Genomic DNA, 8,827 nt, shown 5'->3' with positions numbered 1-8,827 from the left:
CATATGTTAAGCTTTTTGAATCTAGTAGTTGCTTGATAAATTAAAGCTTTTTCTTCTTTAAGAAACTATATTTTAAAAAAATTTGTGAGCCCTGGCCAGTGTGGCTCAGTTGGTTGAGCATTGTTCCATGCACCCAGAGGTTGCTGGTTCGATTCCCGGTCAAGGAATATGCCGAGACTGCGGGTTCAGTCCCCAGTTGGGGTGCATACAGGAGACAGCTGGTCGATGTTTCTCTCTCATATGGATGTTTCTCTCTCACATGGATGTTTCTCTTTCTCTCTCTCCCCCTCTCCCTTACTCACTCTCTAAAATCAATAACATATTTTTAAAAACTGTGAGATAATCTCAGGTATACACAAGAAAGGAAAAGATAATAACATAATGAATTTAACCACAACCTACCCTAATAAAACTCTAACAGCTATTGTTGAAGGCTCCTATGTACCTTTCCTTATTCCAACACTCTTTTCTGCCCTAAACATCACTCACTGAATACACCGTTAATCATTCCTTTACATGGCTTTAAGTCCATATGTGTGTATCCATAAACAATCTCAGCACTGTTTTTCAGATTTTAAATATATAAAATATATATGCAAAAAGCAAATCTTATATCATAATGTATTATTACATATGTCATAATATATCATATATATCAATAAATATATATCATTGGTATAGCAATTATATCATTCTATAATTTGCTTTTTTTCTCTATTTCTGAGATTTATCTAGTGTGATCTATGAGGCTCTACTTCATTCTTTTCACTGCTGTATAATATTCCTCTACATGAATATATTACAATTTATTAATATAATGTTGAAAAATAATAATCATGCCATTATTACACCCAATGACATTATCAGTAATTTTTTAAAGGAAAGTTGGCTGATATCTTTATTGCTTTGGGGGGAGGGGGTGCTCAGGTGCTCTTGGTGGGGCGGGCCCACTTCCTCTTCCCCTCCCAGGCTTCTGGCTGTGCAGGATGGTGCTGGCCCTGAAGACAGCGACCATACACAGAACCGGGCGATACCTGTTCTTCTGGACCATGTGCCGGATGCTGCTCAGGGTGGCTGGCTTTGGCTGGCTGGATTTCCACTTCATGACAATCACCACACCTCTGCCATGGGCCGCAGGCTCCATGCCCCCATCTTGTGGTGAATCAGCCCGTTGTAGTGAAAGGTGTTGCAGGCCTCCTCGATATTGGGTTCAGTGCTGTACCTCTGCTTGTTCCTCTTGATCAGGAAGCTGGAGCAGTTTCCTAGGACCATTCATTGCAGGTGGGCAGACATGGCAGCAGCTCCTCTCGCTGCAGCAGCCGGAGATGAAAAGTAATTTCTTTCTACCAACTAATGCTAAAATTTCCCCAATTGTCTCAAATATGTCTTTTTACAATTAGTTTATTCAAATAAGGATTTAAACAAGGTCCATCCAATGTATTTGGCCATTATGTCTCATAAGTCTCTTTTATTCAAGAAGTCTTTTCTTCTTTGTAGCCCCATACCATCGAATTATTGGAGAAACTAGGCTATTTGTCTCACATCCTGGATTCAGCTTGTTGCTTCTTTATCTTCTTTTTAAAAAAAATATTTTTATTGATTTCAGAGAAGGGGGTAGGGGGTAGAGAAATAGAAACATTGATAGCTGCCTCCTACACACCCTTGACTGGGGATGGAGCCCGCAACCCAAGCATATTCCGTCACCGGAATCAAACTGTGACTTCCTGGTTCGTAGACCGACTCTCAACCATTGAGCCACACCAGTTGGGCTGCTTGTTGCTTCTTATAGTGTCCTGATCTAATTCAGTTTTTTGGTGGGGAGAGAAAGCTGTCACATATAATACCCCGATCAAACTCAGTGTCACCAGTATGGTACAAACCTACACGATGGGCCTCCTATTATGATGTAATGGGAAATAGGTAACATGGTCTCTGCAATGTTTTACCAAAAGTGACTTATCTGAATCTAATCATGAAGAAAACATAGGACAAATTCAGATTGTGGGATCTTGTGCAAGATAATTTGCCTAGACTCTTCAAAACCGTCATGAAAGAGTTAGGTGAACACTGATTGCATGCTAGATCACAAACAAAACTATAGCTATATAGGATATGACCGGAAAAATTGGGAAAATTTGAATATGAAACTGTATATAATACTATCATGTTGAGTTTCTTAGCTATGATACTGGCATTGTGGCTGCGTGGGAGAATGTCCTCGTTCTTAGGAGATGCAGACTGGAGAATCTGAAGCAAAGTGTCAGAATGTCTGCAAGTAACTCAAATTTTTGGTTCAGCCATAAAATAAAAATAAAATCTGTGTATAAATAATCTGGCAAAGTGTACTGACATTGGTGAATCAAGATGAAAGGTATAAGGGTGTCTGTTGATTGTACAGTTTTTTAAAAAATGTTTTTACTGATTTCAGAGAGGAAGGAAGAGGGAGAGAGAGAGAGATAGGAACATCAATGATTAGAGAGAATCATTGATTGGCTGCCTCCTGCATACCCCCCACTGGGGATTGAGCCCACAACTCAGGTATGTGCCCTTGACCGGAATTGAACCCGGGACCCTTCAGTCTGCAGGCTGACGCTCTACCCACCGAGCCAAACTGGCTAGGGCTGATTGTACAGTTTTTAAGACATTTCTTTTGGCTTGAAATTTTTAAAAATAAAAAGTTGTGGAAAAGACTGCTTTGTTCACAAAGCTGCTGGGCTCCTCAGCATTACACTGGGTGTCCCCGATTTATGCTGACTTTGCTCTCCCTTACTGCCAGCCATTTGCTCCAGATCTCTTCCCCTCAGGTGCAAGGGCCCAGGATGGAGAGCCTGAATCTCATCATTTTGATGCTGTAAAATTCCAGCATATCTTGTGCAGGCTCTGCCGCTTCCAGGGCTCCCTCTGCGGTCAGCCACCGCCCCCTGGTGGCCATTGGCATGCACGCAACGTCCCCGCCAGAAGGCGGGCAGGGTCCTACAGCCCTCACTCTTACCAGGAGGCACCCAAGTAAAGCACCCTACAACCCCAACCTGTTCATCACATGCTTTACAGATACTAACTCAGTCCTCACACCAGTTCTAACAGGGAAAATTGGGAAATTTTTAAAGACAAACTAAGCCCTGGCAGGTGTGGCTCAGTTGGAGCATCACCCCATGTACTGAAGGGTACATTGATCGCTCTCTCCCCCTCTCTCTAAATCAATAAAAAACATAACCTCTGGTGAGGATTTAAAATATGTTTATAAATAAAGACAACTGAAACTCAGAGGGGGAGATGACGTGCAAAGAGCACACAGCTAATGCACAGCACTCACATCCAATGCTGTGCCACTACAGTACAGCTGCTTCCAAGTTTAATGATGTGATGATGATAAACAGCAAGAAACATCTGTTGTGTGACTTTGGGCCATGAACCGTACAACATATTAACTCATTTAATCCACAACAGCCCTGGGGGGGGGGTAGGTTCTATTAATAAGCCCATTTTACAGTTAAGGAAACTGAGGTAGAGAGTTTTCAAAATGTGTCCCGGTCACTCAGAGAGGAGTACTGACAGGGGGAAAAGGAAGGCACTGAGGAGCATTGGAAATGTCCATTTGTTCAGTTCATTACTGTTTGTTACTACTAATAGGTACAGGATCCTGAACTAAGAATATGAATGTGCAACTAGAAGACAACAAAACAATGCTACTAAAAAAAAAAAAGTAAAAGAAAATCTAACCTATTTACAAAAATGTGTTCCTGAAAATAAGATGCTCAACAAGGAGAATGGAATTGTTTTACAATCAGTAGAAATAAAGGTAAATGTGGACTACTGATCTCTTCTAGGGGAGGGGAGAGAAAGCATAAGTGAACATAAACATTTTCACTCAACACTGCCAGTGAAGTCCTACTTAACAGTTGGCTGCCTGGCTGGTATGGCTCAGTGGTTGAGCATCAACCTATGAACCAGGAGGTTACGGTTTGATTCCTGGCCAGGGCACAGGGGGCGTGCAGAAGGCAGCTGATCAATGATTCTCATCATTGATGTTTCTATCTTGCTGTCCCTCTCCCTTTTTCTCTGAAATTAATAGAAAAAAAAATTTTTTAAAGAGTTGGCTGAAGCCGAGACCGGTTTGGCTCAGTGGATAGAGCGTCGGCTTGCGGACTGAAAGGTCCCAGGTTCGATTCCGGTCAAGGGCATGTACCTGGGTTTCGGGCACATCCCCAGTGGGAGATGTGCAGGAGGCAGCTGATCGATGTTTCTCTCTCATCGATGTTCCTAACTCTCTATCTCTCTCCCTTCCTCTCTGTAAAGAATCAATAAAATATATTTAAAAAAAAAAAAAAGAGTTGGCTGAAGCCCTAGCTGGTTGGCTCAGTGGATAGAGCATCGGCCTGCAGACTGAAGGGTCCCGGGTTCAATTCCCGACAAGGGCACATGCCCAGGCTGCGGGCTCAATCCCCAGTAGGGGGCGTGCAGGAGGCAGCCAATCAATGATTCTCTCATCATTGATGTTTCTATCTCCCTCTCCCTTCCTCTCTGAAATCAATGAATATATTTTTTTAAAAAAGAGTTGGCTGAATATTTACCTCAAAGAAAAGTAAAGGAGGGCACTGCGATTCTGCTGAGAAATTCAGAAGAGGACCTTGTTAGATGCGTACTGAATTCCTGTTCCTACTAAACAGAATCCGACTTTCAGAGAATGCCATCTAATCATACCACCCGCAACCAACTCCTGCTCCAAGCGGCTGTCTCCCATGGTCCAGGCAAGTCCAGCAGCCGCTCTTGCCTGGGCCATCTCCCCACTCCCTCCTGGTGCTTCCGCCCAAGACAGCACTGGATTATGTAAACTTTCTTATAAGTCCCCAGACTTGGTCTCTCTGGGCTGCTGTCAGTGACTCACTCCTTCCTTACCCAGGCAGCCCACCGAGCACCGCCCCTCCTCACCAACACACACTTCTTTTCAGCTTACACAGTTAAACAAAATACTTGTGAAATTTTGTAGAAAAATGAAGGACAAAGGTTTCATTCTTCTTAAAAAACACTTTATTAAGGTATGACGGACATAAAATGTGTACATAATGTATACAACTTCAGTTTGAATATAATTTTCATTCTTGCCATCCTTGTTACTGTGTTGGTCTATATGGTCCATGACATGTTGTCTGACTTAGTTAAGGATATAGCTGGAAAATTTGGCTAAGAGTGTGAGTAAACTGGAGGAGTGTTGATTGAAAAACAAAACAAGCAGATCATCCCTTGAAAGTAGCTGTATTTTTGTTAACCTAGATCAGTGGTTCTCAAACTGTGGGAACTTTCTAGAACTGCAAATGCTTTGTTTGGATCACACCTACTGGTTATTTTTTTAAAAAAAAAAAATCTATGTCAGATTTTTAAGCTTTCTTGTTTTAGCAGATATTTTCAAACTTGTCTTTTATTTCTTTGAAAATACTAAGAGCCCTGGCCAGATAGCTCAGTTGGTTAGAGCATCATCCCAAGATGCCAAGGTTGTGGGTTCAATCCCTGGTCAGAGCACCTACAAGAAGCAACCAATAAATACATAAATAAGTGGGACAACAAACTGATGTTTATCTCTCTCCTCTCTCTCTCTAAAATCAATAAATAAAAACGTAATCAACTTCTAAAAAATGGCTATTTTGTGTCAGTATTTGTTGTGTTATTTCTGCATGTTCTTTTCGGGCTGTCTCCTTGTACACCCGCTATCTCTGAAAAGGTGCTGGAAGTTACTAGAGAAAGGGTATGTGTGCGTGAATACTTTGATGTCTGAGATACTACTTTTCTCTAAAGATGATATTCAGTCGCTTCTGTCGATCACCACCAGTCCGGTCAATAGTGTAGATTTTGAAGGCTGAGGTCCCTACACCTCCAAGACCAGCTGCATTTGAGACAGATTCATCTCCAGTTCAACGTTTTCTTGAAGGCGGTTTCCCTTGGGGTTCCAGTGTAAAGGTGGGGTGACTAGACTCCCAGCTTCCAGCTCTTTCACACCTGTACCCCTCACACCGCACGGCCACCGACCTCGCGGCCGAGATCCGCAGCGGTCTCCTTCCGGCGACAAATGGCGTCCGGCGAAGGCAGCCCTGAGTGTTGGGATTACAAACTACCGCTTGCTTCTCCTAGAGTTGGACCCCTAAGTCTTCACTCCTGTTAGCTCTTTGGGACGCTTTCCTTTTCTCAACAGTCCACCCGGCTTACGTCACTGTCTATGGAAGAGCTGGTCCTAATGACCTAGGCCGCCATTACCGGAAATGCAGCCCTTCACTGAAAGCTCCCTTGTCCTCCCTCCGGCCGCCCTGCACAGGCCCTTCCTGTCCCGGGGAAGGGAGCAGAAGGGCGGAATGACCAAGAAGAGATGGTGTCTGTTTTTATGACTTTGTTTCGGGGGGAGTAGAAACTTACGCTTCCTCAGGAAAAGCTACACCTTTTCAGAGTGAGGAGACACGGTTACCTGGAGTTTCTCCACTTACCTAATTTCATATGCTCAATTTATCCCCATTTTGTCCAGTGGGTCACGCGATAGGAGATGGCAGTGTCCAGCCACTGGGCAGAGTGACAAAAGAGGGGGTGGGTTGGCCTGAGGTGTTCTGCTATGGGCACGACTGGCTGCTGGCGGCCTCCGGACTGCCTGGCACCGGCAGCAGGACGCGGGGCAGAGAAAGCGCTCGCCCAGTGGGAGGCGAACGCGAAGCGCCGCGCACACGCCCACGCAGACCGGAAATCGGCGTGCGGGGCGCCAGAATTTCATTCCTTCCAAGAACGCCCTCCTCGGCGGAGGGAAACGTCAGACCGGAAGCGAGGGTGCGCCCCGCCAAGGCTTTCGGGAAATGTAGTCTTCGGCTGCGCGGGTCCAGTACCTGACGGCTAGCACTCTTTCCTAAAATGTTGGGGGAAGCAAGTGGGCTTCCTTTGACACCTCTTTAAAGGGCACACCCAGATCTTCCTGTTATTAATTCTAAATTTGATGGTACAAACCTCTCCAACCAATGTGTTGTCACCCGCCACACTGTCAAATCGTCCTTTAGGATCCTTTAACCAGAGAGAAAGCAATTTTATGCTTTCTTATGATTGTTAGTCCAGCCCATTTCAAAAGTCCAAACTCATACCTTCTTCTTTTTTCCCCCCAATCCTCATGCAAGGATATTTTCCCTATTGCTCTTGAGAGAGAGAGAGAGAACGAGAGAGAGAGAGAGAGAGAGAGAGAGAGAGAGAGGGAGAGAGACATCGATTGATTGCCTCCCTCGAGACCCGGGGCACCGAGAATGGAGCCTGCGACCCACGCACCTGCCCTTGATGGGGAATCGAACCCGCCAGCCACCCTTTGGTGCCTGGTGGATGCTATAACCTTCTAGCAACACCAGCCAGGGCTCATACCTTATTCTTAGATGCCGATATGCCCAACCAGCTTCTCCTAGCGTTGGTTGGACCAGAGCGAAGGAGAAGGTAGGTTCGGGTCAGCTGGGTTAGTCCTGTTTGACCTGGGACCAGTGGCCTGTCCCAACAGGGATGTCCTCTCTCATGGAGATGGGTGGCTGTCTGGGTACTACGTGCAGTTTCACCCCAGTCCCCTATGTTCATTCACAGCGGGGCGGACTAGTCCATGCAGTCTATGCCTCTAACCCCTCTCCAGGTGGGTCATCCCCTAGTTTGGTTGGGCAGCTACTGGACACAGCCCTTTGGCCCCTGCTACCCCATCTTCCTCCCTCCTGGGAGCTCCAAGCACAGGGTAAACATATGTCCCGGTTTTCCAGCACAGCCCCAGCTTACGGTATGGTCAGCTTCCCCTTCATTCTTAAGGTTCCCAGTTTAGATGGTCAATTATATGGTCACCCTATCCAAGATCCATTGAAATCCTGTCTCGTGATCTCTGGCAGCAAAGAAAACCGATGGAGTTGTTCTACCCTTTTCTTTCTAGACACAACACAAATGCAGAGCCTCGGAGGGCTTCCACGCTCTGCTGCCAGGGGCTAGCTACTCCAGCAGGATTCCCCGCCCTTCAGAAATCTCCAGTCAGCTGTGGGAACCTTTCTGTGTTTGATCCCTCCCTATCCCCTTACCACTGCATATGCACTCTTCAGGGTAGACAGCAAGCTCTGCCAAGAACTCCAGGTGGCAGCCAGAAGTGGTTTCACTGGGGATGGAGACAGTGAAACCAGCTCCCATGATTTCAGATGTCAATACCTGCAGTCATTCTCTCCTGCCTGAGTTACCTAGCCCTGAGGGGAGGGGCAAAGGCCTCAAGGCAGGAACATAAGGCCCCTCTCTCCTCTGGATCCGGCCCTTGTTGCATGGTTACATGTGCAAGTCTCACACGTCCTAGTGAATCCTGTGGGACAGTGTGCCCAGTCTTCATGCCACCCTTTATAATGTAGGATAACATGACATTTTGTTTTCACCTTTGGTTGGGGCTTTCTCAGCCACTCCAAAGCCAAAATCCTGTGACAATTCTTAACTTTTGAAAATGAGCATTAAAATTAGGGAACAATTGGTAATTGCTAGTTTCTTAATGCACATAGTAAAGCAAAATCCCATTAGTTATTACAGCTACTTATCTGGTCATAGCATAAAATATCATCTATACATCAGTTCAAAATTTCTTGGTTCCTTTATCCATTAAAATCTGTTTGTCCATGACAATGAGGTATCACCTCACACTTGTCAGAATGGCTACCATCAACAAATCAACAAATGACAAGTACTGGTGAGGATGTAGAGAAAAGGGAACCCAAGTACACTGCTGGTGGGAATGCAGACTGGTGCAGCCATCATGGAGAACAGTATCGAGGTTTCCTCAAAAAATTAAATATGGGAACTGCCATTGATCCAG

The 8,827-nt window shown here is 45.2% G+C and overlaps 1 pseudogene; it reads right to left on the bottom strand.

The window, feature by feature from the left end:
• Positions 1-923: 923 nt before the first annotated feature.
• LOC102429810 lies at positions 924-1,293 on the bottom strand (annotated as a pseudogene).
• Positions 1,294-8,827: the final 7,534 nt, after the last annotated feature.

Source organism: Myotis lucifugus, unplaced genomic scaffold (genome assembly GCF_000147115.1).
Source record: "Myotis lucifugus unplaced genomic scaffold, Myoluc2.0 scaffold_88, whole genome shotgun sequence".
Classification (NCBI taxonomy): Eukaryota; Metazoa; Chordata; class Mammalia; order Chiroptera; family Vespertilionidae; genus Myotis; species Myotis lucifugus.
This window is presented reverse-complemented; position numbering and strand designations above follow the sequence as displayed.